The sequence below is a fragment of the Arachis hypogaea genome, chromosome 5 (genome assembly GCF_003086295.3).
Source record: "Arachis hypogaea cultivar Tifrunner chromosome 5, arahy.Tifrunner.gnm2.J5K5, whole genome shotgun sequence".
NCBI classification, from domain to species: Eukaryota; Viridiplantae; Streptophyta; class Magnoliopsida; order Fabales; family Fabaceae; genus Arachis; species Arachis hypogaea.
In genome coordinates, this window is record NC_092040.1 from 42,372,645 (window position 1) to 42,384,387 (window position 11,743).

The following is an 11,743-nucleotide window of genomic DNA, read 5'->3' on the forward strand; positions in this document are numbered from 1 at the left end:
AACATACATCACCTCGGTGTTTAAACGCCAGAATTGTATGCAAAGGCGTTTTACATGCCTAATTGGTGCAGGGATGTAAATCCTTGACACCTCAGGATCTGTGGACTCCACAGGATCATCTCAGGATCTGTGGACCCCACAGGATCCCCACCTACCTCAACTCACCTTCTCCCTTCTTCCCCAATCACGTTAATCCCTCTTCCCCATCATCTCTTCACCACTCACATCCATCCATCCTTCCCACCCAAAGCCACCCTACATGGCCAAAACACAAACATCTCTCCCTCTCCCCCATATCTTCTTCTCCTTCTTCTATTCTTTCTTCTTTTGCTCGAGGGCAAGCAACATTCTAAGTTTGGTGTGGTAAAAGCATAGCTTTTTTGCTTTTCTTGCTTTTTCCATAACCATTGATGGCACCTAAGGCCAGAGAAATCTCAAAAAAAAAGAGAGAAAAGAAAGAGAAGAAAAAAGAGAAGACAAAAGCTTCCACCTCTGAGTCATGGGAGATGGAGATATTCATCTCAAGGGTCCATAACTCAGTAGAAGAGCATTTAACTGCACATCAAGAGAGCATGAGAAATTCCCTCATCAAGAAATTCCTGAGATACCTCAGGGGATACATGTTCCTCCACATAATTATTGGAAGCAACTAAGGGTAGGAACACCAAAATCACTAGGGATCATGCAACAGAAGCAAGGAAGAGACATAAAGGAGCTCAAAAAGCACCATTGGACCTTCAAAAGGCGCCACCCTCACTAAGGTGGACTCATTCCTTAACTTCCTTGTTCTTATCTCTCTGTTTTTTTTGTTTTTTATGTTATATATTTATCTATGTTTTGTGTCTCTACTTCATGATCATTAGTAGTTAGTAACTATGTCTTAAAGCTATGAATAATTCTATTAATTCTTCACCTCTCTTAAATGAAAATTGTTTTTTATTCAAAAGAACAAGAAGTACATAAATTTCGAAAATTGTCCTTGAATTTAGTTTAATTATATTGATGTGGTGACAAAACTTTTTGTTTTCTGAATGAATGCTTGAACATTGCATATTTTTTATCTTGTTGTTTATGAATGTTAAAATTGTTGGCTCTTGAAAGAATGATGAACAAAGAGAAATGTTATTGATGATCTGAAAAATCATAAAAATTGATTCTTGAAGCAAGAAAAGCAGTGAAAAAGCAAAAGCTTGTGAAAAAAAATTTGGCGAAAAAAAAATATAGAAAGAAAAAGAAAAAGTAAGCAGAAAAAGCCATTAGCCCTTAAAACCAAAAGGCAAGGGTAAAAAATATCCAAAGCAAAAAGAGTGTGCTTAAGAGCTCTGGACACCTCTAACCGGGGACTCTAGCAAAGCTGAGTCACAATCTGAAAAGGTTCACCCAGTCATGTGTCTGTGGCATTTATGTATCCAGTGGTAATACTGGAAAACAAAGTGCTTAGGGCCACGGCCATGGCCAAGACTCATAAAAGTAGCTGTGTTCAAGAATCAACATACTTAACTAGGAGAATCAATAACACTATCCGAAATTCTAAGTTCCTAGAAAAGCCAATCATTCTAAACTTCAAAGGAAAAAGTGAGATGCCAAAACTGTTCAGAAGCAAAAAGCTAGAAGTCCCGCTCATCTAATTAGAATTAATATTCATTGACATTTTGAAATTTATAGTATATTCTCTTCTTTTTATCCTAATTGATTTTCAGTTGCTTGGGGACAAGCAACAATTTAAGTTTGGTGTTGTGATGAGCGGATAATTTATACGCTTTTTGGCATTGTTTTTAGGTAGTTTTTAGTATGATCTAGTTACTTTTAGGGATGTTTTCATTAGTTTTTATGCTAAATTCACATTTCTGGACTTTACTATGAGTTTGTTTATTTTTTTGTGATTTCAAGTATTTTCTGGCTAAAATTGAGGGACCTGAGCAAAACTCTTATAGGAGGCTGACAAAGAACTGCTGATGCTGTTGGAATCTGACCTCCGTACACTTGAAATGGATTTTCTTGAGCTACAGAACTCCAAATGGCGCGCTCTCAACGACGTTGGAAAGTATACATCCAAAGCTTTCCAGAAATATATAATAGTCCATACTTTATTCGTGATTAGACGACGTAAACTGGCACTCAACGCCAGTTCTATGCTGCATTCTGGAGTCAAACGCCAGAAACACGTCACGAACCGGAGTTGAACGCCCAAAACACGTTACAACTTGGCGTTCAACTCCAAAAGAAGCTTCTGCTCGTGGATAGATCAAGCTCAGCCCAAACATACACCAAGTGAGCCCTGGAAGTGGATTTATGCATCAATTACTTACTCCTGTAAATCCTAGTAGCTAGTCTAGTATAAATAGGATAGTTTACTATTGTATTAGACATCTCTGGACACCTAGTCCTTAGACCTTCATGGGGGGCTGGCCATTCAGCCATGCCTGGACCTTTCACTTATGTATTTTCAACGGTGGAGTTTCTACACACCATAGATTAAGGGTGTGGAGCTTTGTTGTACCTCAAGTTTCAATGCAATTACTATTATTTTCTATCCAATTCGATTTATTCCTGTTCTAAGATATTCGTTGCACTTCAACTTGATGAATGTGATGATCTGTGACACTCATCATCATTCTCACCTATGAACGTGCGTGACTGACAACCACTTCCGTTCTACCTTAGACCGGGCGCATATCTCTTGGATTCCTTAATCAGAATCTTTGTGGTATAAGCTAGAATTGATGGCGGCATTCATGGGAATCCGGAAAGTCTAACCTTGTCTGTGGTATTCCGAGTATGATACTGGGATTGAATGACTGTGACGAGCTTCAAACTCCTGAAGGCTGGGCGTTAGTAACAGACGCAAAAGAATCACTGGATTCTATTCCAACCCGATTGGGAACCGACAGATGATTAGCCGTGCTGTGACAGAGCATTTGGACCTTTTTCACTGAGAGGATGGGATGTAGCCATTGACAACAGTGATGCCCTACATACAGCTTGCCATGGAAAGGAGTAAGAATGATTGGATGAATGTAATAAGAAAGTAGAGATTCGGAAGGAACACATCACTTCCATGCACCTATCTGAAATTTCCACCATTGGATTACATGAGTAACTTTATCTTTATTTCCTATTTATTTTATTTATCTTTTGAATATCTAATCCAATCATATTTGAATCAGTCTGACTAAGATTTACAATATGACCATAGATTGCTTCATATCAACAATCTCCGTGGGATCGACCCTTACTCACGTAAGGTATTACTTGGATGACCCAGTGCACTTGCTGGTTAGTTGTGCAGAGTTGTGACTAAGTGTGATTCACATGTGAGAGCTACCAAACTATTGGAGCCATTGTTGATGATCACAATTTCGCCCACCAACAGGGGCGCCTCATGTTCAAGAGAATTTTCATCCGCTATATACAGATGGCGTTCCTATTACCAATGACAATAAACAAAATCTCACCTGTGCACCTGGCCCCAATTTTCAAGATGGACACAATAATAAAGCAGAACTGGGGAGGACATGTTTTGAATTTTATCATCAAGGGCATAACAGATTACAAGGTGAAAAAGAAAAAGGCAATTGATGGCTGCCCTGATAATAATTTACTTTCATTTATCAAAAAATAAAGACAAGAAGAGGGCAGAAAGACCTCCAGAACCCTGGATTGCCAACTGGAGTAAGGAGCAGTTGGTTGAAAGAATGAGGGCAGAAATGGAGGATCATATGGTAAGTGAACAAAATATCTTGGGTGTATTTTTTTTACCTGATTGCTGCTAACTAAAATTTCTAATGTTTCAGGGGATTATAAAGATGGCCGACATAAAGGAAAAAAATGAAAGAAATAAAGAAAAAAGAAAAAAAAAAGAAGAAACCAAAAAAACAAAAAAAGGAAGGCAAGTTCAACATCATCATCTGAGACTGAAACAATTGAAAGTGACCATTCTACCTCTGAGTCTGAGACTGAAGAAGACTCAAAGGATTCAATAAGAAAACAACCCAACCGGAAAGCCAAAAAGTAAGTAACACACTTGGGTGTATTTTGTTTATCAAGTTGGGTGTATTTTGTTTATCAAATTGGGTGTACTGTGTTCATTCATTTGGGTGTATCTTGTGCATTCATTTGGGTGTATTTTATCCCTTTTATTATGTTTTTAAATAATAATTGTTTGCCTTCCAGAATGGAGTCCAAAAAAAGAAAGAAGATTCAGGAGGATTCTGATTCAGAATCTGAATCAACTGATGAGTAATGTTCTAAAATTATTACTCTTTTCCTTTAGGTTTATTATCAAGATTTCATGTATTAACAGAGTGTCTCTAATTAACTTATAGAAGTGAAGAATCATCACCAGTGGAGAAGCAAAAAACAAAGAAAAAGACTCAGAGAATACCAAAAAAGTAAGCACTTCTTTGAATAGTGTTCTGTGATCAGATTAATTTTGTATTTCTGATTCATACTTGTTTTTTTCCCCCAGGACACAATCCAAAAAGAAAAAGGTCATTGTGCTGGATTCATTTCCTGAGCAAGCTCAATCCTATCATGGGTACAATACTTTCTAAATTATATTACCGTCTATCATCAAAATTATATTTGTTAACATGTTCTTTTATGCATGTACTGTCAGATCTGAAATTGGAACTCAAGAATTAGATGAATTCTTAAGGGAAAACAATAAAAAATCTGCTGCACAGTGGCATGTCTTGTTGGGGTTGTATATTTTAGATTTTAGGGGGTGTTTTATTTGCTAATAATTGTTTCTTGTTTCGCAGGGAGAAACAAGCTAACCTGCGATCGACCGAAGGTCATTATGTCTCATCTGAAATTTAAGAATCTTTATTTGATTAAATCTTGTTATCATAATTTAACAGTATGGTATTTTCTGTGAATAACATGTACTCTATTATGTTTAGAATACCGGACGTAAACTTGGGAAGTGATGATCATTCCTCTCAAGAACACACAGAACAAAGTAGCGTAAACAAACCGGTAGAGAGCATGTAATTTCTCTTTCAAATAATCGTTGCTTTTATTCTTTTATTACCTTCTACTTCTAATTATATATATATATATATATATATATATATATATATATATATATATGAAAAAAAAGCCCTTTATTGTTTTATTCGAGAAAAAAAAAGCAGGAAAAAAAAGCAAAAACTGCAAGTATGTAAGTTCTCAAAAAACAAAGCATGTCTTTCTTTTGAATTATTCAGGTGTATTTTTTACTTTTTTGGGGTGTATTTTAGGTTGAATCTGTTTGAAGAGAATATGATGGTTGTGAGGGAAGAGACACAATCTGAAGGGCTTGCAATGTAAGTTTTTCAAAAACATTTAAACCTTATAACTTTTTTATTTTCAAAGTCATTCTTAACCTTTTATTTTTCTTCTTGTTTAGAGTTCCGATTCAAGTTTGTCTACCACTGTCCTAAACAACCTCTATGCCGGAAAATGAACAAACACCTAAGACAGAAAATGAACCAACCCCTCTGCTAAAAATTGAAGGAACTAAAAAAAGGTAATAAATAATGTTGGGTGTATATTTGGTTATAGTTTGGGTGTATATTGCCCCTGTTGGGGTGTATATTTTGACGATTGATCCAGGACTAGTTTTTTTACATCATGATTAAATTTATGTACCGTTCAGCATTCCTGAACCCCCCCAACAACTTGAAGAAAGCACACCCACGCTTCCCCCAGCTCCATCTAAAATGTAAGTTCATCAAAGTAAAATCAATGTTTGGTTATCATCCGTATATTCTTATTCTTATAATACGTTATACATGATCACGCAGTAATCCAATCCCAGAAGACGCTGCTGCGCTGATGATGATGGCACGGACAGCATCGTATGTTCCTAAAGCAGATCCTTTGCCATCATTCAGCCTTGCCTTGACTGATTCAAGCCAAGAAGAAGCAGCAACGCAGGAGAGGGTGTCAATGCAAGAAGGAGGGATGGAAAAAACTCCACAAACCCCAAAGCTGCTAGAACAATTAGGGGATTTGGTGGAAAAAATAGCAAACAGTGGGGTGAAAGTAGAAAGTAAAAGTCCACAAATTCAAAAGGAGAATGGCGGAGAAAGTTATGGGAAGTTTGAAACTCCTGCGAGAATAAATCAGAATACGGCTGAGATGAAAGAGAAGTGCTACATCTGGGGGACGCGATTGAAGAAATAAGCAGATGGCAGAACTAATGAGTTTGACAACGTGTGCTCTCTGATTGCCCAAAATAAATACATTTTGACAAGAATACACCTTGCATCACTCAAAGCAGAAAGTTATATCGAAGCTGAGGTAATATTAGAATAACATTAATGTTTTTACACCAAAGTTAACTGCAATGTTTATTAATGTAAATTGATTTCGGCATATTTTCCTAGATTGTATCTGCCATGTGCCTCATCCTCAACCAGAAAAATGATAAAAGGTATCAAGAAGAAGTATACTGTCTCCGCCTGATATTATGGTAAATTTTACTTCTACGAATTTTGGGTGTATTTTCTGTGTTCCTTAGGGTGTATTTTCTTTGACCAACTGGGTCTGTTTTGTATTCATTTGGATGTATTTTTTACGTTCAATTGGGTGTAAGTTGTGTATTCATTTGGGTTTATTTAAAGTATTCAGTTGGGTATATTTTCAGTATTTCATTTGTTGTTTCACAATTGTTGCAGAACATGGCCATTGCGAAGCATCCAAAGGGGGAATTCATATCACCTAAAACCAATAAAGAATTCAGGGTGGAAGACTACCCAATGTTTATTCCCTTCATAGATGCAAAAAAAATTGACATCACATCGATATGTAAGTTTTCATTTGTAAAATTTGTTAGTATTATTCTTTACTTATATGCCAAATAAAATAAAACACTGTTGAAATGTCGCCATGCTTCAGATTTTTGCACTTGTTTGCCACTCAAACCATTGGTGGTTATGGCTGATTGATACAAGAAAGCGGAGATTTTATATACTCGACCCGTATCACACGAAATATCCAGCCAATGAGAGAAGGAGCTTAATAAATTTATTGTAAGTTGGCTCTGTGTTCTTTATTTTAATAGTTAGGTGTATTTCAATCCAATATAAAGGGTATGTGTGTTTTGCTTTGGGTGTAAGTATGTTCTCCTTTGTGTGTATTTTCTTCGGGTGTATTACTGATTTGTTTTATTTTTTAAGGGATATGTAATTTCAAGAATGAGAGTATATGCTGGCAGGGCACCTTTGAAGAGAACGGAGAAGGAGAAGGAAATTAAAGCACCATACGTTAACATCTCAGGCCAAAAGACAAGGTATAAATTTGTGGCTCTGAACATTAAACTTTCCTAAATGAGATTTGTAATTTATTTTCTTCGTTTTCAGCTATGATTGTGTTATTTACGTTATGAAGTGGGTTGAGTTAATTGAGCCCGAAAATATTAAAAGGGTGAAGTATGAGTGGGATAATTGGACACAGGTTACTGTCTTTAAAACCATATAACTCTGTATTACTTTACTGAATTAATATTGTTATTTAAACAGAATATACTTTTTAATTGTAGGACGAGGTGGATCACTATAGAATAGAATATGCTTCTCGGATACTATTCAGTGAAATGAATAAAGATAGAGCTGAAGCAATTAGAGGGAGTAATGCAATAAGACTGTCCAAGCCATCCTCAATATTATTGAGTCCATTTTGTCAGATAGATTCTAATGATATAGAAACTGAGTAACGTAACTGCTAGCTAGTTTGTAAATTGAACACATGGTGTAAAAATTTGCCAATTATAAACAACTTCTATTCAATGAAATTTTTTTCCATAGTTAAACTGTCTGTGCTGTATTCAAAAGCTCTGTATTACAGGTGGTAAAATATGAAGGAAAACATCAAACCAGATATAAACACAAATTATCAAATTTTACACCCAAGGAAAGTTTAATATACACCCAAGATTGCTTAATATACACTCAAACTTCTATCCCCCTAAACCCTAAACCCAAACCCCTAAAAACCCTGAAAACCATAAAACCATAAACCCTAAAATCCTAAACCCTAAAAACCAAAACCCTAAACCGTAAACCCTAAACTCTAAACCCTAAACCCTAAACCCTAAAACCATAAACCCTAAAACCTAAAGCCTAAACCCTAAAGACCTAAAACCCTAAAACCATAAACCATAAACCATAAATCCTAAACCCTAAAACCCTAAACCCTAAACCCTAAAACCATAAACCCTAAAACCCTAACCCTAAACCCTAAACCCTAAACCCTAACACCCTAAAATCCTAACCCCTAAACCCTAAACCAACGAAACGACTATACACCCAAATCAGTAATTTTTTAACATAAACAGCAGATTGTGAAGTGTGTGTATATATATATATATATAAAATGTCAAACACAAAAAAAATTCACAAATACATCCAAAAAACCGTTCTTTTAGACCCATATTCTGTAACTATACACCCAAAGAGTTATCCGCTACTGCTGGTACCCTGAACTAATAAGTCATAACACATCCTTGATATTGGCTAGAATTTGAATGCACCACTGACCCAGCATCAAAGAGGTTTAACTGAATATAACAAACTCACATATTAGCTAAACTATTAACGACAAAATTAAACTCAATTACCACATATTTAAAAAACATCACTTTTACCTCGTTTAAAGCTTTCGTTTTCTTCTTCTTTGAGGCATTTTTAATATGTTTGTCCAACTTTGAACCTAGCCTATTTTTTGGACGTCCTCTTGTTCGAATCCTTGGAGGGCTCTAAAGCTCGTTAACGGATTCCAAGTTGGCGTCTTTGTGAGATAAAGAAGATGTCCCCTTCCTTTTGGCTTTCAATTCTTCCATCTCAACCATCACGGTATCGTACGCACGGTGCAGAATTGCACTCAGTTCCTCCGATTCTGATACAAATTCGCAAACATTTTGTGAACGAAAAAACCAACTCGTCAAACCTCTTGCTTCCTGGCTCCAACAGTGGCTTGTCGTGGCTGCTCTTGATGTGTGTGTGTCGCCTCTTTACCTTTTTGCTCCATCGTTCCAGTATATATCTAGGTGACACTTGGCTTACTTGTTCAAAGCTTAACATGCTTAGTGTGTGACGACACAATATCCCTCTTGCTCGAATAATAAGCATTGGCATTTTAGCTCCGCTGCTACTGAGTCATAAGTAACCACAAACTTGTCGAATATTGAGCTGGAAACTTGTTCTCCAACTTCGTATACTGAATAGCCTAAAGCAGAATTCGTTAATCTAGTGATGCAATTCGCTTTTCCTCTGAATTGTGCTTGAACTTTCCTAAACTTTTGATGAGTGTACACATCTTGAAACTAAGCTTCAATGGAGGATTTGGTTGCACACGGTATCACCGTATGAAAATCTGCAGCATCTGATTCTCTCTCTGCTTGCTCCCTGCTTCCAAGACAATTATCGTATTGTTTGAAAAATTGAATAAGCGAGCTGTTCTGGGTAATAAACTTGTTAAAAAATGAATGCATGCTCTCGCTCCTTTGTGTGCTTCTCATCCCAGCCCAAAAGTGGTGATCCAGATAAATTGGAACCCATATATGACGGTCTTCATAGAGATCCGCAGAATGCACCCAACAACACACTATAAATACACCCGACATAAATTTAAATTACACTTCTGCTGCAGATTTTAAACAAACATTACCTGAAAGCCACTTGTTGTCCACAAGACCAAAATTCAGCAGAAAATCTTTCCAATTTCTATCAAATGAGTCTTTACTATGAGAGTTCCAAATAACTTGGCTCATTTCTTGTTCAATTTCCAAACAACTTGGCTCATTTCTTGTTCAATTTTTGCATGTCCCTTGTACCCATTTAATTTGCTTGAAATCTTCTTCATGATGTGCCAAATACACCAATGGTGAATTGTTGTTGGCATACAGGCCTCTAAAGCCCCTTTTCATTGATGCGTATTGATCGGTGAGGAACCCTTTCGGAGCATTTCCTCCCATGCAACGAAGCCAACATTGAAATAACCATTTAAATGATTCAATTTCTTCATTTTTCATCAAAGAGCATCCAAGAAGTGTTGACTGATTGTGGTGATTCACCCCAACAAAAGAACCACAAACCAAATTATACCTGAAACAAATTACCATAGTGCAAAATGGAAAATCATTAGGTACACCCAATAAATGCTTTGTATACACCCAAAAAACAACCAATATACACCTCTACCGCGGATTCATAAAATTACATTAATTTAGCATCATAAAAAGGAACAGTTTGTTACCTATTTGTATTATAGGTGGTGTCAAATGAAATAACATCTCCGAAATACTCAACGGCAGCTCTACTTCTTGCATCGGCCCAAAAAGCCAGCTTAATCGATTGATCCTCCTCGAGTTCAAGCTAAAAAAAAATTTGACTCGTAATGTAATTCCTCACATCCTTTTCAATAAAATTTAACTCGCGATGACCCCCGGCAGCCACAACAAATGATTGGTAAGTTTTGCTTGGCTAATACCAGCCTCCTCGTTATTCTCTATTGTACGACGAATGGACATGCTTAGTTCCCTGTGCTGTTTGAGCATCTCTGCTTTACTTGGACAGCAGGGGTGTGAATGATCTAGCACAACCTTTGAAATGATTCAAGCACCAACCTCCTTCAATGAGTGTATATAAATTCTTGCAGGACAGTTTAAACCGGCTGGCAGATTTGTCTTCTCGGTCGGAGATATTTTAGATTTCCATCTTTCCTCTCTGCTACATGTAATCAATTGATTCTTAATCTCGTTTTTCTTCCTATTTGTACTACGAACTCTTGTAGAAAACCCTGCAGCCTTGGCGTAGTTCCTGTAAAATTTTTCAGCATCTTCAAGGGTGGTAAAGGTCATTCCAACCTTGGAAACAAACTGGTCATCAACAACAGAGAGAGGCTGCAGAATACACCATGTCAGAAGCAAAAAATGCACCCAATCATGTCTGATCTAATACACCCGAACGACAACAACTCAACTAAAATAGGAAGAAACTGGTGATCAAGAACAGAGAGAGACTGCAGAATACACCAAGTTAAAAACAGAAAATACACCCAATCATGTCTGATATAAGACACCCGAACGACAACAACTCAACTAAAATAACAAAAAAGCCATAAACTGTAAATACACCCACACTTTTCCCATAAATACACCCAAAAAATTCTGATCTACATCCGAGCGTCTGATATAAATTGCAGATAATTAATCAAAACTAATACATTACATTCAATCCACAGATTTGTGTTCATGCGTTAGTTTCACAGTCAATGTTCACAAATTATTCAGCTATACAATGCTATACAAATAACTGCAACAAAAATTCAGAGTAATCGTATGTAAATCAAACCTCAGGAACTTCGTTAGATTCAAATTCATAATCTACTTTGCCCTGATTCAGCTGACAATCTGAGGTTGAATCATCCATTATCTTCAAAACGAGTTCAAACTTTGATTTCAGAAAACAAAAAATTGAATAGAAAACGAAGTTGGAGTTACAGAGAGAGGAACTAACGTCAATGACAAAGAACAAACCAGTGAGAAAGGATGGGAAAAGAACGATCGAAAAGTCAGGAAAAAATGCGCGAGAAGGAGAACGAAGAAATTTGGGAAGAAGGAAACGAAATCTTTTAAAATTAGAAGTTATATATTCGCGCGATCTGTTAGATAGCGCGTGAAAATTACGTAACACTAAGAGCTCGTTTTGGGGTTAGTCATTAATTGGACTTATAAGGCTTACAAACCTTAATCGCT